We start from the raw sequence: 24080 nt of genomic DNA on the forward strand, positions 1-24080 counted from the left end.
CTCAATCACATCTTTTTAAAACCAATCATATCTTTTTAATAACATCTTTTTCAAAATAGTTTTCAATCATATCTTTTTTATTTTCTAACTTCAAAATCTTTTTCAAAAATCACTTGATTTCTTTTCCACTCTTAGTTTTTGAAAATCAATTAGTATTTTTCAAAATGTTTTTAAAATCTTTTACTTAATTTTCGAAAATTTCTTCCCCTCTTCTCACATCTTTCTATTTATGGACTAACACTACTCCTTAATGCACAATTCGAACTCCACATTTCATTGATAAGTTCGAATTCTTCTACTTTTGCCTTCTATTTTTCTTTTCCTCTGTCACCTCAAGGAATCTCTATACTGTAACGTAGAGGATTCCATATTTTCTGGTTTTTTTTCTTTCATATGAGCAGGAGCAAAGACAAAAGCATTCTTGTTGAGGCTGACCCTGAACCTGAAAGGACCTTGAAGCGAAAGCTAAGAGAAGCTAAGGCACAACTCTCTGTAGAGGACCTAACAGAAATCTTCAAAGAAGAAGAACCCATGGCAGCCGAAAACAACAACAATGCCAACAATGCAAGGAAGGTGCTGGGTGACTTTACTGCACCTACTCCCGACTTCTATGGGAGAAGCATCTCTATCCCTGCCATTGGAGCAAACAACTTTGAGCTTAAGCCTCAATTAGTTTCTCTAATGCAATAGAATTGCAAGTTCCATGGACTTCCATTGGAAGATCCTTATCAGTTTTTAGCTGAATTCTTGCAAATCTGTGACACTGTCAAGACTAATGGGGTTGACCCTGAGGTCTACAGACTTATGCTATTCCCTTTTGTTGTAAGAGACAGAGCTAGAATATGGTTGGACTCACAACCTAAGGAAAGCCTGAACTCTTGGGAAAAGCTAGTTAATGCCTTCTTGGCAAAGTTCTTTCCACCTCAAAAATTGAGTAAGCTTAGAGTGGAAGTCCAAACCTTCAGACAGAAGGAAGGAGAATCCCTCTATGAAGCTTGGGAAAGATACAAACAATTAATCAAAAAGTGTCCCTCTGATATGCTTTCTGAATGGAGCATCATAGGTATTTTCTATGATGGTCTGTCTGAACTGTCCAAGATGTCTTTGGATAGCTCTGTTGGAGGATCTCTTCATCTGAAGAAGATGCCTACAGAAGCTCAAGAACTAATTGAAATGGTTGCAAATAACCAATTCATGTACACTTCTGAAAGGAATCCTGTGAACAATGGGACAAATCAGAAGAAAGGAGTTCTTGAGATTGATACTCTGAATGCCATATTGGCTCAGAACAAAATATTGACCCAGCAAGTCAATATGATTTCTCAAAGTCTGTCTGGAATGCAAAATGCACCAAGCAGTACTAAGGAAGCTTCATCTGAAGAAGAAGCTTATGATCCTGAGAACTCTTCAATGGAAGAGGTGAATTACATGGGAGAACCCTATGGAAACACCTATAATCCTTCATGGAGAAATCATCCAAATCTTTCATGGAAGGATCAACAGAGACCTCAACAAGGTTTCAACAATAATAATGGTGGAAAAAACAGGTTTAGCAATGGCAAGCCTTTTCCATCATCTTCTCAGCAACAGACAGAGAATTCTAAGCAGAGTAACTCTGACTTAGCAAACATGGTCTCTGATCTAATCAAAACCACTCAAAGTTTCATGACTGAAACAAGGTCCTCCATTAGAAACTTGGAGGCACAAATGGGTCAGCCGAGCAAGAAAATTACTGAACTCCTTCCTAGTACTCTTCCAAGAAATACAGAAGAAAATCCAAAAGGAGAGTGCAAGGCCATCAACATGGCCGAGTTTGGAGAGGAGGGAGAGGCAGTGAACGCCACTGAGGAAGACCTCAATGGACGTCCACTGGCCTCCAATGAGTTCCCTAATGAGGAACCATGGGAATCTGAGGCTCCCACTGAGACCATAGAGATTCCATTGAATTTACTTCTGCCATTCATGAGCTCTGATGAGTATTCTTCCTCTGAAGAGGATGAGGATGTCACTGAAGAGCAAGTTTCTAAATACTTTGGAGCAATCATGAAGCTAAATGACAAGTTATTTGGTAATGAGACTTAGGAGGATGAACCCCCTTTGCTCACCAAAGAATTAGATGACTTGTCTAGGTAGAAACTACCTCAAAAGAGACAAGATCCTGGGAAGTTCTCAATACCTTGTGCCATAGGCACCATGACCTTTAAGAAGGCTCTGTGTGACCTAGGGTCAAGTGTAAACCTCATGCCTCTCTCTATAATGGAGAAGCTAGGGATCTTTGAGGTGCAAGCTGTAAAAATCTCACTAGAGATGGCAGACAATTCAAGAAAACAAGCTTATGGACTTGTAGAGGATGTTCTGGTAAAAGTTGAAGACCATTACATCCCTGCTGATTTCATAGTCCTAGAGACTGGGAAGTGCATGGATGAATCCATCATCCTTGGCAGACCCTTCCTAGCCACAGCAAAGGCTGTGATTGATGTTGATAGAGGAGAATTGATCATTCAAGTGAATGAAGAATCCTTTGTGTTCAAGGCTCAAGGATATCCCTCTGTCACCATGGAGAGGAAGCATGAAGAGCTTCTCTCAAAACAGAGTCAAACAAAGCCCCCACAGTCAAACTCTAAGTTTGGTGTTGGGAGGCCACAACCAACTTCTAAGTTTGGTGTTGAACCCCCACATTAAAGCTCTAAGTTTGGTGTTGGGAGGTTCCAACATTGCTCTGAGTATCTGTGAGGCTCCATGAGAGCCCACTGTCAAGCTAATGACATTAAAGAAGCGCTTGTTGGGAGGCAACCCAATCTTATTATATTTATCTATCCTCTTTTGTTATTTTATGTTTTCTGTAAGTTGATGATCATGACAAGTCACAAAATTAATTGAAAAAGCAAAAACAGAAAGAAAAATAGCACACCCTAGAGGAGAACTTGCTGGCGTTTAAACGCTAGTAAGGCTAGCAGATGGGCGTTTAACGCCCAGTCTGGCACCATTCTGGGCGTTTAACGCCAGAAAGGGGCACCAGACTGGCGTTAAATGCCAGGAAAGGGCAAGAAGTTGGCGTTAAACGCCAGAAATGGGCACCAGCCCGGCGTTTAACGCTAGAATTGGCACAGGGAGCAATTTTGCTCGCCACTTGGTGCAGGGATGACTTTTCCTTGACACCTCAGGATCTGTGGACCCCACAGGATCCCCATCTATCCCACCACTCTCTCTCTTCTTCACCCATTCACCAATCACCTCAACACCTCTTCCCCAAAAACCCTTCACCTATCAAATCCCATCTTTCTCTTCACCACTCACATCCATCCTTCATAAAACCCCACCTACCTCACCATTTAAATTTAAACCACTTTCCCTACCAAACCCACCCTCCCATAACCGAACCCTAACCCTTTCCCCACCCCTATATAAACCCATCTTCACTCATTCATTTTCACACAACCTAAACACTACTTCTCCCCCTTTGGCCGAACCACAAAGCCATTTTCATCTCCTTCATTTCTTCTTCTTCTACTCTCTTCTTTTCTTTTTTGCTCGAGGACGAGCAAACCTTTTAAGTTTGGTGTGGTAAAAGCATTGCTTTTTGTTTTTCCATAACCATTTATGGCATCCAAGGCCGGAGAAACCTCTAGAAAGAGGAAAGGGAAGGCAAAAGCTTTCACCTCCGAGTCATGGGAGATGGAGAGATTCATCTCAAGGGTGCATCAAGACCACTTCTATGAAGTTGTGGCCTTGAAGAAGGTGATCCTCGAGGTCCCTTTCAAACTCAAAAAAAGTGAATATCCGGAGATCCGACATGAGATCCGAAGAAGAGGTTGGGAAGTTCTTACCAACCCCATTCAATAAGTCAGAATCTTAATGGTTCAAGAGTTCTATGCCAATGCATGGATCACCAAGAACCATGATCAAAGTGTGAACCCAGACCTAAAGAATTGGCTTACTATGGTTCGGGGGAAATACTTGGATTTTAGTCCGGAAAATGTAAGGTTGGCATTCAACTTGCCCATGATGCAAGGAGATGAACACCCATACACTAGAAGGGTCAACTTTGATCAAAGGTTGGACCAAGTCCTCATAGTCATTTGTGAAGAGGGCGCCCAATGGAAGAGAGATTCAAGAGGAAAGCCGGTTCAATTGAGAAGGCATGACCTCAAGCCTGTGGCTAGGGGATGGTTGGAGTTTATCCAACGCTCAATCATTCCCACTAGCAACCGGTCCGAAGTTACTATAGACTGGGCTATCATGATTCATAGCATCATGATTGGAGAAGAAATAGAAGTTCATGAGGTTATATCCCAAGAACTTTATAAGGTGGCGGACAAGTCCTCTACCTTGGCAAGGTTAGCCTTTCCTCATCTCATTTGTCACCTCTGTTATCAGTTGAAATTGACATAGAGGGAGACATCCCCATTGATGAGGACAAGCCCATCACTAAGAAAAGGATGGAGCAAACAAGAGACCCCTATCATCATCAAATCCCTGAGATGCCTCAAGGGATGCACTTTCCTCCACAAAACTATTGGGAGCAACTCAACACCTCCCTAGGAGAATTGAGTTCCAACATGGGACAACTAAGGATGGAGCACCAAGAACACTCCATCCTCCTCCATGAAATTAGAGAAGATCAAAGAATCATGAGAGAGGAACAACAAAGACAAGGAAGAGACATTGAGGAGCTCAAGCACTCCATAGGATCTTCAAGAGGAAGAACAAGCCGCCATCACTAAGGTGGACCCGTTCTTTAATTTCCTTGTTCTTTATTTTCTGTTTTTCGAAAAAATCATGCTTATGTTTATCTATGTTTGTGTCTTGTGATCATTAGTGTCTTAGTGTCTATGCCTTAAAGTTATGAATGTCCTATGAATCCATAACCTTTCTTGAATGAAAAATGTTCTTAATTGAAAAAGAGAAGAATTGCATGAATTTTGAATTTTATAACAGATTAATTATTTTGATGTGGTGGCAATACTTTTGTTTTCTGAATGTATGCTTAAACAGTGCATATGTCTTTTGAATTTGTGGTTCATGAATGTTGGCTCTTGAAAGAATGATGAAAAAGGAAAAATGTTACTGAGGATCTGAAAAATCATAAAAATGATTCTTGAAGCAAGAAAAAGCAGTGAATACAAAAAAAGGAGAAAGACGAAAAAAAAAGGGGAGAAAAGAAAAACGAAAAAAAAAGAGAGAAAAACGAAAAAAAAAAGTTGTGATCCAAGGCAAAAAGAGTGTGCTTAAGAACCCTGGACACCTCTAATTGGGGACTCTAGCAAAGCTGAGTCACAATCTGAAAAGGTTCACCCAATTATGTGTCTGTGGCATGTATGTATCCGGTGGTAATACTAGAAGACAGAGTGCTTTGGGCCACGGCCAAGACTCATAAAGTAGCTGTGTTCAAGAATCATCATACTTAACTAGGAGAATCAATGACACTATCTGGATTCTAAGTTCCTAAAGAAGCCAATCATTCTGAATTTCAAAGGATAGAGTGAGATGCCAAAACTGTTCAGAGGCAAAAAGCTAAAAGCCCCGCTCATCTAATTAATACTGATCTTCATAGATATTTTTGGAGTTCATTGCATATTCTTTCTTTTTATCTTATTTGATTTTCAGTTGCTTGAGGACAAGCAACAATTTAAGTTTGGTGTTGTGATGAGCGGATAATTTATACGCTTTTTGGCATTATTTTTAGTATGTTTCTAGTAGGATTTAGTTAGTTTTTAGTATATTTTTATTAGTTTTTAGTTAAAATTCACTTTTATGGACTTTACTATGAGTTTGTGTGTTTTTCTATGATTTCAGGTATTTTCTGGCTGAAATTGAGGGACTTGAGCAAAAATCTGATTCAGAGACTAAAAAGGACTGCAGATGCTGTTGGATTCTGACCTCCCTGCACTCGAAGTGGATTTTCTAGAGCTACAAAAGTCCAATTGGCGCGCTCTCAACGGCGTTGAAAAGTAGACATCCTGGGCTTTCCAGAAATGTATAATAGTCCATACTTTGCCCAAGATTTGAGGGCCCAAACCGGCGTTCCAAATCAGCTCAAAACTGCCCGGCGTTAAACACTGGAACTGGCACAAGAATGGGAGTTAAACGCCCAAATTGGCACAAAAGCTGGCGTTTAACTCCAAGAAGAGTCTCTATACGAAAATGCTTCAATGCTCAGCCCAAGCACACACCAAGTGGGCCCGGAAGTGGATTTTTATGTCATTTACTCATCTCTGTAAACCCTGGGCTACTAGTTCTCTATAAGTAGGACCTTTTACTATTGTATTTTCATCTTGAGATCTTTGAATCTTTTGATCTTTGGGATCTTTTGATCATGTTTTGATGATTAAACCCTCTTTGGGAGGCTGGCCATTCGGCCATGCCTAGACCTTTGTTCTTATGTATTTTCAACGGTGGAGTTTCTAAACACCATAGATTAAGGTGTGGAGCTCTGCTGTACCTCGAGTATTAATGCAATTACTATTGTTCTTCTATTCAATTCAGCTTGTTCTTATTCTAAGATATCACTTGTTTTTCAACTTGATGAATGTGATGATCCGTGACACTCATCATCATTCTCACCTATGAACGTGTGACTGTCAATCACCTCCGTTCTACCTTAGATTGGGTGGATATCTCTTGGATTCTTTAAACGGAATCTTCGTGGTATAAGCTAGAATTGATGGCTGCATTCAAGAGAATCCGGAAGGTCTAAACCTTGTTTGTGGTATTCTGAGTAAGATTCAATGATTGAATGACTGTGACGAGCTTCAAACTCCTAAAGGCTGGGCGTTAGTGACAGACGCAAAAGAATCACTGGATTCTATTCCAACCTGATTGAGAACCGACAGATGATTAGCCGTTCCGTGACAGTGTGCGTTGAACATTTTCACTGAGAGGATGGGAGGTAGCCACTGACAACGGTGAAACCCTACATACAGCTTGCCATGGAAAGGAGTAAGAAGAATTGGATGAAGACAGTTGGAAAGCAGAGAGACGGAAGGGACAAAGCATCTCCATTCGCTTGTCTGATGTTCTCACCAATGAATTACATAAGTATCTCTATCTTTATCTTTATGCTTTATTCATACATCATCCATAACCATTTGAGTTTGCCTGACTAAGATTTACAAGGTGACCATAGCTTGCTTCATACCAACTGTTCCGAGGGTTACCTGAAACGTGTAGCTCGGTCGTCTTGGAGAAGCCCGAGGTGGGGGGACTGATGACCCGAGCTTGATATGTAGAGTGGTTGGTGGTTGTACCTGCAATGACACTCCGATGCTTAAGTTAGCATGGGTCCAAGCAGATATGTGTAGAATGTGGAATAAATGCCATACCTGGGTGTTCCAGTGTATTTATAGTAGTTGGCCGTGATCTTCCCTGGATAAGATATTCTTATCTTATCTTATCTTTTGGGAGTTTTATCTCTATCTTTTGTGGAACCGCCCTTTCTAGGCCTTTTCGGCCTTTAGGTTTTGGGCTGCGTTCCTTTTGACGGGCCTTCCTTGCTTTATGGTCCGAGGTCCGACCTTTAGGCGTGGGCCTTAGGGCGAGGTCGGACCTTCTATGAACTTGCCGAGTTGGGGAGCTCGGTCAGGGTATGAACAGTGCCCCTGCCCGAGTTCGTCCTTTTGGAGAGGTCGAGCTCGGGCATAGTAGTTTTTCAAAATTCAAAAATGGCCGTTTCAGCATTTATTGCTTTTTACCGTTTCTCCTCGATTTCCGTTCGGGCTCTGTGAAGGCATTATTTATTTGCTCCCTTCCTTTTTCTTCGTTTATTCTGTTCCCTTCCTATTTTTCTAAGTTTTGCCATCTCCTTTTTCGAGCACCGCTTCTTTTCTCTTTGTTCCTTTTTTCCCGAATCTTTTCCGCGTGTCTTTCCGGGGTTTCCTCTGCGCCGCCGTTCCGTTCTCCTTTCTTCGGAGCTCGTCGTCCTCGTTTCTTTCTTCCAGGTTTGTTCCCCTCTCTTTTCTTGCGCATATATGCTTCTGTTTCTTTTGTGTGGCTCTTTGTTTGTTTCTTTTTTCTCTATGCCTGGGTTGCCCCGAAAAGAGGTGCCGCCATCGCTTTGTTTGTTTGTATATGGGGGGGGGCTCTTTTCTCTGGTATTTTGTTCCGGGTTGCTGCATTTTCTTCTAAAAGATCTTTGTTTCTTTGTTTTGCTGAATGGGTTTTCGCTGTCTGCTTTTTATGTGATTTTTGATTGCTGTTGTATTCTTCTTTGTAGGCAAGAATTTTATGTCTCGAAAGGTTCTTCAAGCGATGTCGACCAAGATTCCAAGTGGTCTTGGTTGGGTAGATCCTGTTCCTCTAAGAGTCCCTTCTGTGGTAGATTCTGAGTATTTAGCTAGGTTTCGTAGGCAATGTAGCATATGTGAAGATAGAGAGTCTGAGAGGGATTATGAACTAGTAGCCCCGGATTCCGAGGAGAGAGTGTGCTTCCCGCCCCTAGATAGTTCCGAGAAGCTCTTCTTTTACGCTTATGACTGTTTTTTCTCCAAGCTGAGTGTCCGACTTTCTTTTACCGACCTGGAGTCCGAGGTGTTATGGTCTTGTAACCTTGCCCCTACGCAGCTTCATCTAAATTCTTGGGCGTTTTTAAAGCTGTTTCAACTTTTGTGTCAGTTTTTGGGCGTCTCTCCCTCTATTTCTCTTTTTTCCTATTTGTTTGTGTTGACGAAGCCGGGTTCGGGTGGAGGGAAGGTATCTTGGGTCTCTTTTAGGGCTAACCAGGGGAGGAAGTTTTGTACCCTGTATGATGAGTCTTTTCACGATTTTAAGAACTTTTATTTCAAGGTCCGGGCTACTGGAGACGTCCGACCTTTCTTTCTAGATGAGAGTGGGGAGCCTTCCTTTCCTCTTTGTTGGCAGGAGAATGTAGTGTCTGCTAAGTATACCTTTGAGAGTCTAGATGAGGTGGAGCAGGCTTTTGTGGGTGTGGTGAGTAGTTTATGGGGTCGGGCACCTCACTTGGACACGAAGAAAATGTTGGAAGACCCAAGCCTTCTCCGTTCCGAGTTAGGTAGTTCCCGACCTCTTCCGAGATTCATCTTTTTTAGTATTTTGGTTTTGCTTGTTTTTGGTGGAATTTCTGTTGTGGTAATCCTTTTCTTTATTTCTTGTAGAGATGTCTTCTCAGGCGGATTCCATGAAGTTCCTTCGTCGGACGAAGAAGTCTGTGGCTGCTCGGAATATCGAGGCCGGGGAGGCTTCTGCCCGATCTTCTCCGCAGAAGACTACTGTGGGTGTTCAGACTCGGTCGAAGACTATTCCGACTCCCCAGTTCCGAGCTATAAGTCAAGATCCTCCGACCTCTGGGCCTGTTGCTTCTTCTCCTCCTTTGTCTTCGGGTCCTCCTCCCAAGAAGCAGAAGACCTCTCAAGAGCTTGCGGGTTTTAACAATAAGGATTTCGATGCTCTTGGTTGGATTGAACAGCATATTCTCCCTCAGACTTTCATTTCTACTGATGATGTGTCTATGGAGCACCATTTTCAGTATATGGCGCGGAGCTGTGTCCGGATGGCCAGTCTTCATGCTGCTATTGCCCGGGAGTTCAAGAAATCCCCTATTGGTGCGACCAGCTCCCGACTTGAGAAGGCTCAGTCTGAGTTTGAGAGGTTTAGTCAACTGAAGGCTGCCAGGATTACTGAGCTGGAGGCATCTTTGGAGACAGAGAAAGCTAAGGCTACCGCGGCTGTGGCGGCAGCGAAGACATCGGAGGAGATGGCGAAGGCGGCGACGGAGAATTATACTCGGTTATGTGCTGAGCTTGTGGAGACAAAGGAGAAGTTGCAATCTGCTCAGGATGGTTTTTACGAGCTAGAAGGTCATGTGGCCAAGGGTATGGATGCTATGTTTGAAAATCTGAAGGCTCAGGTCCGGGTTCTTGCTCCCGACCTAGATCTGAGCTTATTCAGTACGGATAACGTCGTTGTGGAGGGAAAGATTGTTCCTGCTCCTAACGAGGATGAGGTTCCGGTGTCCGACCCCAGAGTTTCGGTTGCGAACCCGACCTCACCTTTGGCCGGGGATGGCTCTGGTGTGGAGGTTTCAAACCGGGATGACGTTGCCGTCGATGCAGTCCCGATTTCTATGTTTCCTCCGCAGCCTTCTGTTGATGTGGAGTCCGGAAAGGACCTTGATCCTCTGTAACCTTTTTATTTTTGGTGTTTTGCCCGACCTGTGGGCTCTTTTGTTTTTGGATGGTTTCTATGAACGCTTTGGACACCTTTTTGCTTTATTAGCTACTTGTAGTAACTTTTTAGCTTATTTGTGCGGTGTTTTTGTTCGCGTTTTGACTTTTTGTTCCGCTTTTATGCTTTTTAGTTGTTTTTGGATAACAACTTTTTAGCTAGCGTTTGGAAATCTTTGTTTTCGCCGTTTTAAGGCTTCTTTCTTTGGGTCCGGGTTTTTTCTCGGACCTCGGGCGTTCCGAGTACCTCCTTTCGTTGGGTCCGACCTTGTTGTTGGTCGGCCTTTCAAGTTATTTTTGTAATCTCTTTTTATTTGGCTTTTTGAGCCTTTTCAGAGTTACTTTATAACTTCTCACATTAATTTGAACCTCGTCGCTTTATCTTTGCCGACCATGTGTGGCCTCTTGGCAAATGATTTTTTGCGTTTTGCCGAGCATAAATTAATGCGCCTTGGCGGGGTACTTTCTAGGATTTGTTTCATCATGAGGAAGAAGAAAAGAAAATAGAAAAATTTGATTAGTGTTAAAAAAGAAAGAATATTTACATAGTGTTTACCCTTGAATAGGTCGGGTGTCTTTACTTTAACCGGGTGTCTCATTAAAAAACCCTTGTAGGGGAAAAAGAGTACACCTCGGGTTAAATTTTTCTAGCTGTAGTACCGTCTTAGATTACAGGCGTGCCAGGCCCTGGGCAGCTCATTGCCTTCTAGGTCGGATACTTTGTAATAGCCTGTCCCTAAGACTTCTGTTACCTTGTAGGGTCCTTTCCAATTGGCAGCTAGCTTTCCTTCTCCCGATTTTTGTGTTCCGATGTCATTTCGGATTAGAATCAGGTCGTGTATGGAGAAGCTTCGCTTTATCACTTTCTGATTGTATCTGAGGGCCGTTCGCCGTTTTAAGGCTTCTTCTCGAATTCGGGCTCTTTCTCGGACCTCGGGGAGGAGGTCGAGTTCTTCCTTTTGTGCCTGCGGGTTGTCTCCTTCGTTGTAGAAGATGACTCTGGGTGACCCTTCATCTATTTCGATAGGAATCATTGCCTCCATCCCGTAAGCTAGTCGGAATGGTGATTCTCCCGTTGTAGAGTGTGGGGTTGTCCGATATGCCCATAGCACCTGGGGGAGCTCTTCGGCCCATGCCCCTTTGGCCTCTTGGAGTCTTTGTTTTAACCCGGCCAAGATGACTTTATTTGCAGCCTCTGCTTGTCCATTGGCTTGTGGGTGCTCGACTGATGTGAATTGCTGTTTGATTTTTAGTTCGGCCACCAAGTTCTGAAAACTTGTGTCCGTGAACTGTGTTCCATTGTCTGTTGTGATGGAGTAGGGGACTCCGAACCTTGTGACAATGTTTTTGTATAGGAATTTGCGGCTTTTCTGAGCCGTAATGGTGGCTAAGGGTTCAGCTTCGATCCATTTTGTGAAGTAGTCGACCCCTACTATGAGGTATTTGACTTGCCCCGGTCCTTGTGGGAACGGGCCGAGTAGGTCGAGTCCCCATTTTGCGAAGGGCCATGGTGCGGTGATGCTGATAAGGTCTTCGGGCGGTGCTTTGTGAAAATTGGCGTGTTTTTGGCAGGGGGGGGCATATTTTCACAAACTCCGTTGCGTCTCTTTGCAAGGTCGGCCAGTAGAACCCGGCTCTGACTACTTTCTTGGATAGTGCCCGAGCTCCGAGATGGTTCCCACACATGCCTCCGTGGACTTCTTCGAGGACGCTTTTTGCTTCTGAGGTTGGGACGCACCTAAGGAGGGGGTTTGAGAATCCTCTTCTGTATAATACGTCATGAATTAGTGTATAATTCTGGGCGTCTTTCGTGAGTCTTTTAGCTTCCTTTCTTTCGGCGGGGAGAGTTCCCGACTTCAGGTAGTTGAGTATGGGGGTCATCCATCCTTGCTGTTGGTTGGATATATTTAGCGTTTCTTCCTTTTTTAGCACGGAGGGAGATTGTAAGGTTTCTTGGAGGAGACTCCTGTTGTTGCCTCCGGGCTTGGTGCTGGCGAGCTTTGAGAGAGCGTCTGCCCGGGCGTTTTGTTCCCGAGGTATGTGCTGGATTTGTATTTCTGAAAAGTGGCGTAATTGCGCCTGTGTTTGATCCAGGTATTTTTTCATAGTTGGGTCTTTGGCCTGGTAGCTTCCATTTACTTGTGATGTGACGACCTGGGAGTCGCTGAAGATCGTGATTCTCTGGGCTCCGACCTCTTCGGCTAGCTTTAGACCCGCCAGTAGGGCCTCGTATTCGGCTTGGTTGTTCGAAGCCTGGAACTCAAATTTTAGGGATAGTTCTATCCGTGTTCCTTGGTCGCTTTCGAGTATAACCCCGGCTCCGCTTCCTGTTTTGTTTGAGGATCCGTCGACATACAGGTTCCATGAGAGTGGGGTTCCAGGGGTCTCCGTGTATTCTGCGATGAAGTCGGCTAGATACTGAGATTTTATGGCAGTCCGGGCTTCATAGTGGAGGTCGAACTCGGACAGTTCCACCGCCCATTGTAGTATTCGTCCTGCCAGGTCTGTTTTTTGCAGGATGTGTCTCATGGGTTGGTTTGTCCGGACTTTGATGGTGTGGGCTTGAAAGTAGGGACGGAGCCTCCGAGCTGTGAACACTAGGGCGTAGGCGAATTTTTCTATCTTCTGATAGTTTAACTCGGCCCCTTGTAGTGCCTTGCTTACAAAGTATATGGGGTGTTGTGCTTGGTCGTTTTCTCGTATTAACGCTGAAGCGACTGCTCGATGTCCAACCGAGAGGTATAGTACGAGTTCTTCCCCTTTTAGAGGTCGGGTTAGGATTGGTGGCTGCCCGAGGAATTCCTTGAACTCTTGAAAGGCTTTTTCGCACTCCGGGGTCCATGAGAAGGGTTTTCCTTTCTTTAGGAGTGAGTAGAGAGGTAGTGATTTTATCGCTGATCCTGCCAAGAATCTTGATAGGGCAGCTAGCCTTCCATTCAGTTGTTGTACTTCTTTGACACACGTCGGGCTCTTCATATTGAGTATTGCCTGGCATTTGTCCGGGTTCGCTTCGATGCCCCTTTGAGTCAGCATGAAGCCTAGGAACTTTCCGGCTTCTGCGGCGAAGGTGCACTTTGTCGGGTTAAGTCTCATGTTGTGTTTTCTGAGGGTGCCGAAGACACTGGTGAGGTCGGTTAGCAAGTTTCTGTCGTCTTATGTCTTTACCAGCATGTCGTCAACGTACACCTCCAGCTGTAGTCCGATGTGCTCTGAGAACACTTTGTTCATTAGCCTCTGGTAGGTTGCCCCTGCGTTCTTTAGCCCGAAGGGCATTACGACGTAGCAGTAGTTTGCCTTTGGGGTTATGAACGAGGTCTTTTCTTGGTCGGGTCCGTACATCGGGATTTGATTGTATCCTGAGTATGCGTCCATGAAGGAGAGATATCTGTAACCTGAGGCTGCGTCTACTAAGGCGTCGATGTTTGGTAGTGGATATGGGTCTTTGGGGCAGGCTTTGTTGAAATCCGTGTAATCGACGCACATCCTCCATTTACCGTTGGGCTTTTTTACCAGGACCACATTTGCGAGCCATAGGGGGTATTTGACTTCCCTAATGAACCCTGCGTCTAGCAGCGCTTGTACTTGTTCTTCTATTGCTTGCATGCGCTCGGGTCCGAGCTTCCGGCGTCTTTGTTGGACAGGTCGGGATCCCGGGTAAACTGATAGCTTATGGCACATCAGGTCGGGGCTTATGCCTGGCATGTCGGAGGCTTTCCAGGCGAAGAGGTCGGAATTCTCCCTTAAGAGGGTTATGAGTTCCTCTTTTAGGCCCGTTTCGAGGTTTGCTCCTATGTTTGTTACCTTTTCAGATGTGTTTCCGATCTGGATTCTTTCGGTTTCTCCCTCTGGTTGTGGCTGAAGATCTTCTCGGGCTTGAACTCGCCCGAGTTCTATTGTGTTGATCTCTTTTCCTTTTAAGCTCAGGCTTTCGTTGTAGCATCGCCGCGCCAGTTTTTGGTCGCCTTTCAGGGTAGCGATTCCTTTTACGGTAGGGAACTTCATACAGAGGTGTGGGGTTGAGACTATAGCTGCCAGTCTGTTTAGGGTTGGTCGCCCAATGAGGGCATTGTATGCTGAAGTGACGTCGACTATAATGTAATCGATGCTTAATGTTTTAGATTGCTCGCCTTTTCCGAAGGTAGTGTGTAGCGAGATGTATCCTAAGGGATGGATCGGGGTATCTCCTAGCCCAAATAGGTCGGTGGGATAGGCCTTTAGTTCTTTTTCTTCAAGCCCGAGCTTGTCGAAGGCCGTTTTGAACAGGATATCTGCTGAGCTTCCCTGGTCAATCAGGGTTCGATGTAAGTTGGCGTTTGCTAGGATAATGGTGATTACCATTGGATCGTCGTGCCCGGGTATTATCCCTTGAGCATCTTCTCGGGTAAACGAGATGGTAGGTAGTTCGGGCAGGGGACTGTCTTCTCGGACATGGTAGACTTCTTTGAGGTGTCTTTTTCGCGAGGATCTGGATGTTCCTCCGCCTGCAAAACCTCCATTTATCATGTGAACGTGCCTTTCAGGGGTTCGCGGGATTTGTTCGGCCCGATCTTCGTTATCTCCCCGCCTTCTCTTCCTGGTCTCTTCTCCTTTCTCTGCTATGTATCTGTCGAGTTTCCCTTCTCTGGCTAGCTTTTCTATAACATTTTTTAGGTCGTAGCAGTCGTTAGTAGAATGACCGTAAAGCTTGTGATATTCACAGTATTCGGACCGATCTCTCCCCGCTCTCTTGTGCTTTAGCGGTCGGGGCGGGGGGATCTTCTCGGTGTGGCATACTTCTCTGTAGACGTCTACCAGGGAGACTCGGAGGGGGGTGTAGTTGTGGTACTTCCGTGGCTTGTCCGAGTTGGGTTCTTCTTTCTTCTTCTGTTCCCGATCTCGATCTCGGAGTGGGTAGGTTGATTCCTTCCTAGAAGAGTCTCTTAGCTGGGAGGTTTCCTCCATGTTGATATATTTTTCTGCCCGCTCCTGCACCTCGTATAGGGAGATCGGGTATCGTTTGGATAGGGACTGGCTAAACGGTCCCTCTTTTAGGCCGTTTGCTAGTCCCATGATGGCTGCTTCAGTGGGCAAGTGTTGTATGTCCAGGCAGGCTTTGTTGAATCGCTCCATGTATTCTCGGAGAGTTTCTTGGTTACCTTGTTTGATCCCGAGTAGACTGGGGGCATGTTTTGTCTTGTCCTTTTGAATGGAGAACCTTGTTAGGAATTTTTTGGTTAGGTCCTCGAAGCTGGTGATTGATCTTGGTGGCAGGTTGTCGAACCACTTCATGGCTGACTTGGTGAGAGTGGTGGGGAAGGCTTTGCACCAAATCGCGTCGGAGGCGTCGACTAGGTACATTCTGCTTCTGAAGTTGCTGAGGTGGTGACTTGGATCGGTGGTGCCGTCGTAGAGATCCATATCGGGTGGCTTGAAATTTCGCGGTACCTTCTCCTTCATGATCTCTTGCGTGAAGGGATCATGGTTGCATTCGGGGGTGGTGCTGCGTTCTGTCCGGTCTTTTAGATTGGCCTCTATTTTCCGTAGTTTTTCTTCTAATTCTCTGCGCTTTCGAGCCTCCCTCCTCAGATTTTGTTCAGTTTCTTTCTGCTTTTTTATGTCCTCTTCGAGTTGTTTCAGTCGGTTTTGTTGTGCCCGGACTGCTTCTAAAATTTCCGAGCTCTTTTCTTTTTCGGAATTTTGTGGATCTCTGTTTGGGAGTGATGTCTTTGGGCGATTCTGTTTGTTTCCTCCTGGAGTGCGTGGTGATAGAGGGCTGTCCGGTTGTTCTCCGGTGTCAACTTCGTCCTCTTGTTCTGATGCGGCGTGGTCATTGTTGAGAGGGTCGTCCGCCATGGTAAAGGGATGACTTCCAGGTCCCCGGCAACGGCGCCAATGTTCCGAGGGTTACCTGAAACGTGTAGCTCGGTCGTCTTGGAGAAGCCCGAGGTGGGGGGACTGATGACCCGAGCTTGATATGTAGAGTGGTTGGTGGTTGTACCTGCAATGACACTCCGATGCTTAAGTTAGCATGGGTCCAAGCAGATATGTGTAGAATGTGGAATGAATGTCATACCTGGGTGTTCCAGTGTATTTATAGTAGTTGGCCGTGATCTTCCCTGGATAAGATATTCTTATCTTATCTTATCTTTTGGGAGTTTTATCTCTATCTTTTGTGGAACCGCCCTTTCTAGGCCTTTTCGGCCTTTAGGTTTTGGGCTGCGTTCCTTTTGACGGGCCTTCCTTGCTTTATGGTTTGAGGTCCGACCTTTAGGCGTGGGCCTTAGGGCGAGGTCGGACCTTCTATGAACTTGCCGAGTTGGGGAGCTCGGTCAGGGTATGAACACCAACATTCTCTGTGGGATCGACCCTTACTCGCGTAAGGTTTATTACTTGGACGACCCAGTACACTTGCTGGTTAGTTGTGCGAAGTTGTGATAAATAGTTGAGATTACAATTGTGCGTACCATGTTAATGGCGCCATTGATGATCACAATTTCGTGCACCAGCGTGCTTGGCCGAGATCAATTCTTTGGCTTTTTGTGCTTCTCTCCACTTGCATGCTTTCTTCCTTGCTCCTTTGACTCATGCCTAGCTTATTTCAACCTGAGATTACTAGCAAACACATCAAGGCATCTTATGGAATCAAGGATGAATTAAAATTATCAAATTAAAGGCTTAAAAAGCATGTTTTTACACTTAAGCATGAATACGGGAGAGATAACAAAACCATGCTATTTCATAGGCTAAATGTGAGAAAATGTCATCAAAATACTCTAAATTCAATACAAGATAAACCCTAAAAATGGGGTTTATCAGGGAGTTCGACACCAAAGGTCCGTCGTCCTCGGAGGTGGAGGAGGTTGATGAGGGTTTGGAGGAGGGGAGGCGGTCGAGGGACACGCTGATGGAGAGTTCAAGGGCATGCAGCTGGAGGCGTGGGGAGACGGTTGCGGCTGCGGCTACGGCGATGACGGCAGTGTGCGATTGGGTGATTGCGTCGCAGGGGGAGGAGGAATGGGGGGGCCAAGAGAGCAGAGACTATGTGGAGGGAGGTCATCTAGGAAGCCTGTGGATTTTGGATGGCGACATTGATGGTGGTAGTTGGGGATGAGAGTGGTAGTGAAGAAGAGTTTGGGTGATGGTGGGATTTGAGATTAGAAAAGTGGTGGTGAAGATAAGGGTAATTTAGGAATTTTAGGTAATTTTTTAGTGTTTGGATAATTTTGTTGTGCAGAACTCATATTTCATGGGTACAAATGGTAATTTCCTTCTTTTATGGGTAGATATGTCAGCGTTTTCAACTTTCGTGGGTAGAAATGGTAGTTTACTGTTCCGAGGGTTACCTGAAACTGGAGGTCGATCTCGGACGAGATCTTCTATACTGGTCGGTGCTAACGTGTCCGACTGGTGGAAGACGGCCGGAGCTATCGTGTCCGAATTATTGGACTGACTGCACTGCTGATCCCTTGTCACCGAAAGGTGGGGGGTACCTACAAGGAACTCCGATGCTTAAGTTAGCAAGGGTATTAAACAGGTATTGAGAAGAATCAGAGTATGAGTTATACCTGGGTGCTCCAGTGTATTTATAATAGCGTAGAATGACCTTCTTAGATAAGATAAGTTAGTTATCTTATCTTATCTTTATCTTATCTTCAAGGGAGGTCATCTTATCTTTAAGGGAACCGCCTTTATCTCTACGGGCTTGGGCTGCCCTTGGATTTGGGACATGTTCCTCTATTTGGGCCCTTTGTTTGGGCTTTCCTGTGATTTGGCCGAGCTCTTTGAGGAGAGGTCGGATTGTCCTGACCTAAAGAGGTCGGTCGCTTTGTCTTGTCGAACATCCCGGGTCGGACAATTCGACCCAGGGTATGAACATTTACTCTATTGTAATATGAATTTTTATTATCAATTTCAAAAGACTAATTTAACTTGTAGCACTCAAACAAAACTCTACCTTCCAATTTCTTTGTATGAGTTTCATATCATAAGAACTCAACTTTAATTTAGAAGATCATCAGACATATGACTCAGATAATAAAACAAATCCAAATTGGATTCAACGTCAGTATAAATGGAAGAAATTAGGTTTGATGAATCTGAAAACTATTATGAGTTTTTATATTGACAATGACATATCATTTTTTAGAGGATATATAGGCAAACATAAAACACTATAGGGGTAACACGGTTTATGCCTTTTAAGCATTCCATCAAAAACTGCTAGAGAAGTGTAACAGTTTCTTCTCACACGCAACCCAACATAAACCGCTACACCCCTATCGCGGTTTACGTCCAAATCATAATCCACCATACTCCTATCGCGGTTTCTATAGAAATAGGAAAGATGCATTTGTGTCTTCAATATATAGATGTTGTTTATCTATAAATTATAATTTTTTTATTTATATCCTACATCAAAGTTATTCATAAAGAATGACTATAAAATGTGAAATAATTGAGAATATTAAAATATAAATAATATCTCATTAACTTTATATCGTGAACAATTTAACAATTTAACTAAATTAATATTCATGGATGAGTAAAGTTGAGTCACATTTGCAATCTGTGGAGTGTGAGGATAAAATAGAGTATGGTGAGAATTGCAACCATGAAATAGGAAGAGTCGTTAACCAATTCTTAAGAGTTTTGTTCTGGACATACAAATATTTTATTCAACTTCATTTGATGGACCTTTCTACAGGAGCTCCATCAAATACTTTGCCAAGTTTGTAAGGTATATATGATTTTGCTGTCATGGTTTTGTTGACTTTTTTGTAGGAAACATTGATTGACCTGGGTACTAAGGCTAAAGATGTGGTTGGAAATTTGGAGTGCAAAGGTGGGGGTGTCACATGGATATATAAATATGGGTGGCCTTAGACCAGAAGACGTTCTAATAGAATTTAACACGCCTGAGGAAGCAAGTGGTTTCTATAATAACTATAGCTACATTAAGGGTTTGCAACAAGAAAAGGAAAGAAGGTAAGAAATATTGTCGGAGAGATTGTTAGGTGCACTTTTATCTGCAACAGAGAGAGGTTCAGAGAGAAGAAGTGGTTGAAGAAGACTGATAGAAAGAGGAAACACAAAGTAGTAACTCGTTGTAGTTGTGTGGCCAAGAAGAGGATTAAGAGGAAAGACGGTAGCAGAAAGTGGTATGTTTCACGGTTTGTTGATGAGCACAATCACAACTGTTCCGGAAAAGTTTGTGGATTTTTTAAGATCACATAGGAAAATTTCAGAGGTTGAGATTGCTCACCTAACAAACATGCAGGATATAGGAAGTAGCATTCCTAAAATCTATGAATTATTTACAGCCCAGCTTGGTGGCTTCAACATGATCATGTTCACGAAGCAAGATATCTATAACGAGGTGAGGAGGCAAAGAGTATTGTAGGATGGAGATGTGAACGCGAAAATTTGGTTCCTAGAAGGTGTTGGTCATGTTGATGGGAAAATGTTTTGGAGGCATAGATTGGGTCCTGGACAACACTTGTGCGACCTGTTTTGGAGTGATGAGCGCAATAAGTATGATTATGGGGTATTTGGTGATGTGTTGGCATTTGATGCGACCTACGGGTAGAACAAATACAATCTACCCATAGTGGTTTTCTCCAGGGTTAACCATCACAACCGGATGTGCATATTTGGCACCGGTTTGGTGTCATTAGAGTGACAAGAATCTTATATATAGGTGCTTGAACAATTTGTGGAGTGCATGGGGGGTAGCACCAAAGTTGGTAATCACCGATGGCGATCCAACAATGCGCATAGCTATTCAAAGGATTTTTCCTACTGCTCATCACCGGTTGTGCACGTGGTATCTTCTTCAAAATGCGACATCAAATAACGTAACTTTTTAAACATTGCATATTGGCACACATCGAGATAGATGAATTTGAGGTAATGTGGGAGGCAATGCTTGATGAGTGTGGTCTGAGGAGGTTGAATGGGTGCAAGAGTTATATAGGAAGAAGTATTCATGGGCAAGTGCTTATATTAGTGGAAGATTCTTTGCAGGGATTAGAACAACTTCTTGGTGCGAGTCTTTGCACGCCAAACTGGGATGTTTGTGGAAAGTAGTAGATGCATGAGCATCTTTTTTATATTTTTTATTATTTTATATATGAATTTATTAAGTTTTATTGAGATTATAGTGTTTGAAGCCTATTTGGATGCTACTTTGAGGCACATTGTGGTTTTATTTATTTCAGAAAAAACCGAGCGAGTTTGGCAGAGTTCGTGCAAAATAAATAGAAGAAATTTGATGCTGCCAAGTTAGGGCTAAATGCCGCTAGGGCGTTTGGTGCCGGGTTCCTTGTAACGTGTGCAACCATTTTGTTGGGTTAGCACTAAATGCCACGACCTAACATTTAGCACCAGGAGCTTCGTAAGATGTGCCTGACATACACGCTAGGGGTGCTAAATGCCGATCTTGGTGTTTAGCGCCAGGAAGACAGCAAGCACACCATCCGTTTCAGCCTCAGCGGCACTAAACGCCGAGCCTGGCATTTAGCGCCAGTTGCGCAAATCCGGATTCCAAAGAAGGGACTTCGTTGCTGAATCGTTTGATAATAATTAATTTATTTTAATTTCTTTTCATTATTAGTTAAAACAAAACATAATCTTTTGAGTTTTTAGTAGTTATTTTTTTTAGCTTCAAATCAATTATGTTAGATATAAAAGGGAAAAAGATTAAGCCCTTCGGGCTCCTTCTCTTCTCTCTACCTCATTCTACATTTTACACCCTTTTGGAACCCTAATTTTTTCTGAACCATGAGCAACTAAACCTCCTTTGTTAAGGTTAAGAGCTTTGTTTATTCTATGGGTTAATACTATTGCTAGTCTACTTTTAATTAAGGTATTGATTTAAATTCAAGGATTACTTTCGTTCTTCATCTTATGAATTTGAATATATTCAAAAATAGCTTTTTTCTACATGAATTCTTGTTGTTTCTCGGAAAAGTTAACTCACTTGAATAATAGCTTGAAAGTAAATCCTCATAACTCTCTTATTTCTTGGACTTAACGTGATACGTGGTATATAATCACCTTATCTTGAGTAATTAGGGTTTGTGTGGCTAATAAGCTAGAATTGGACTTAAACTTTTAATTTAAATTAAGTGACCAAGGAATCGGTAGTTGATTAGATTAGAGGAGATTAAATTACTAAGAAATTAGGGTAAGGCTTGCCATGAATTAAATCTTTTATGATTAAAGTAGTTGGTAGGAATTGTAAATCCGAAAAAATAAATATCTCTGAAACCTTATCTGTTTCTCACATACTTTTCACACCCAAGCCATTATTTGCTTTCTTAATGTTTGAATTATTGTTTAATACTAATTGCATTCAAAACACTCTTTTCTGTTTGTCTGACTAAGTGAATCACTCAATTATTGTTGCTTGGTCCATCAATCCTCGTGGGATTGATCCTGACTTACCTGATGTATTATTTGTTACGAACCGGTGTACTTGCCGGTTCAATTGTGGTATTCAAAATTCTACACCAGCAGGTATGGGGTGATTGAATTTGTTACAAACTTCCAGAGGTGTGTGTATTTTCTTAGAGACAATGAGAATGAGTTGGAATTTTGATCGTGCTAGGGACTCCGGTGTTGCAAGCTCGGTTCATAGAGTTAGAAAAGTTTGGTGCCACGCTATTCACGCGCGAGATGTTTTGGAGATATCGTGAGTCACTAAAACGGTGTGTGCGGGTGAGGATAAATGCTTGTGATGAGATAGAATGTGGAAAGATTTCAATGTCCAGAAGTATCGCAAGCCAGAAATGCTATGGTAGGTTAAGCACGAGATCAACATAGTGAACACCTTCACGTGCTCCTGTTTGAGAATGGAGTCGTTCGGGCTCCCATGTGTACATATACTAGCTGTTCTTGAGCAGCTTGATGTTGTGGTTATTTCTAATAGCCTCGTGCTACGACGGTGGTCGAAGACAGCAAAGATTGACATGGATCCGGAGACGTGCTCGTGTCCGTCCAGGGAACTATCGACAATCTACCATACTAGATTGGGTGTGTTCTCAATGTTATGCAATAGGCTCGGAAGGGTTACTTGCATCAGTGACGAGGACTTCAATTGATTTCACAAAAGGTTGTGAACGACACATTGTCTTTGGAAAAGAAGTATGGACTTTGAGGGGACAATCTCGTGTCAAATGAAGCGTAAGGAGGAGGTGTGAAGGATTTGCTTCGTGTGAGAACCAAAGGGACTGGACGTGGCAACCAAGCATCCCCATCAACTGGTAGGAGGAGATGGAGATGCAGCAGCTATGGCCGATTGGGCCATCGAAGGACTAGGTGCCTAGGTGTGGCTGTATCAGGGACAATTGGCGGTGGATTTCATGTAGAGGTAGGCACTAGTGGCAAATCAGTTATGGTAAGAACATTTAATTGTATTATGTTAAATTCTTGTTAGGCCCCTGTGATTTAGTTAATGTCCCTGCCTGGTCCGTCATTGAGGCACCACTTCAACAAATTTCTTCTACAACTAAACACAGAAGGGTTCATCAATTTTTCGAAATGAGAGTGATTGTACAACTAAGTGGATTGTGATCCAGTGTGATTCGGGGGATGACCTTATATATAGATGGTGTGCAGAGAGAACGAGAACCTACTAAAGACCTCCCAGTGCCTTCTAAAGTACCTCCCCACGTGTGAATTTGCATGTAACCCCAAGCATTGAAATCTTACTCTTTCCATTTGCATCTCGGACTGCTTGCTTAGGTACAATGACTAGAATAATATAGAAAAAAAAATTATTTCTCAATTTGAACACACAAGACACATTGGGGAAGTAAAATGACTCCATCGCCACTGTATAACACTAATAGTTGGACCTAATCCACTTAATCATTTGGGTTAAAATAAAATCTTCTCTCCACCATAGGCGTAATTTTTATCATTTTCCTTCACCCTGAAGCATCACATCAACCAATGTACTCAGTTGTCATGGTGATCTTGGCGCATAAGGCAGAGATACCTTATCAACAATTGGGATCATACCTGCAACATCGCCTGTCATATTTCTTCCAAATCATTCTTCTTTCGGCGTGTAGGTACCTGGGAAAGGGAATGTGCAAGGATCGCATGCCATATTTACATGAGAGGAAGAACCATTGCGAATAAGTACTGTACTTGGACCAATTTCTTCGCAACACAGAGCAAAAAGTGGCCATTTTCGTACTTGCCATTACATGGAAGGGAACAGAGAAACATGAAGCATGGGCTCTGAAACACCTAATTCCCAGTACGTCATGATCATACTGAACATTGAATGTCACCAACTTGCTTACCTAAAATTTTAACTATTTATTATTAAGCCTGTAATCGTATTAGCGCACTATTGAATTTTTGGGAAAATTTTTTCTTTATTAAAAGATTTGCGATGGCAACTAATTAAACATACACAAGTCATATAAAGGAATTAAGTAAAACATATACAAGGCCAACATTATATATAAACATAACATATATCATAGGTCACACATACATATAAAGGTACTGTCATATATATATATCATAAGTTTGTATACAACCCTTCACATCCTGCTACTATATACATAATCGACATTCTGGGCCTTGGTCCATATAGGAAGCCTCTAAGCTGGCGCCCAAAACTAGCCTAGTCAACTATATACACCTTACTCTCTCAGTGAGTCTAATCAAAAGTGAGAGACTAAACACAAAAGTAAGGCTAACACAAAAAACTACCAAAAGGCACATCCTCAACTCCCAGGCATCAACTGTCGTTGTCAGAGAAAATCACAATCACATCTGAACACACCTCAAAATCTTCATCCTCATCATCAGAAATCTCAAAAATCTCAGAAGGGGCTCTGGCACTCGTACTACTGGTCTGGCCAACACTCGTCGGTCCACTAATGCAGGTGATAAGCGGCTCCT

At 43.3% G+C, this 24080-nt stretch overlaps 1 non-coding gene across 1 annotated transcript; it reads right to left on the minus strand.

Moving 5' to 3' along the window:
• Positions 1 to 936: 936 nt before the first annotated feature.
• Positions 937 to 1044, minus strand: LOC112699931 (small nucleolar RNA R71). The gene has a single exon (XR_003152862.1). It is a non-coding gene; the product is annotated as a small nucleolar RNA R71 (small nucleolar RNA).
• Between the last annotated feature and the right edge of the window lie 23036 nt (positions 1045 to 24080).

This window comes from Arachis hypogaea, chromosome 6 (genome assembly GCF_003086295.3).
Source record: "Arachis hypogaea cultivar Tifrunner chromosome 6, arahy.Tifrunner.gnm2.J5K5, whole genome shotgun sequence".
Taxonomy (NCBI): Eukaryota; Viridiplantae; Streptophyta; class Magnoliopsida; order Fabales; family Fabaceae; genus Arachis; species Arachis hypogaea.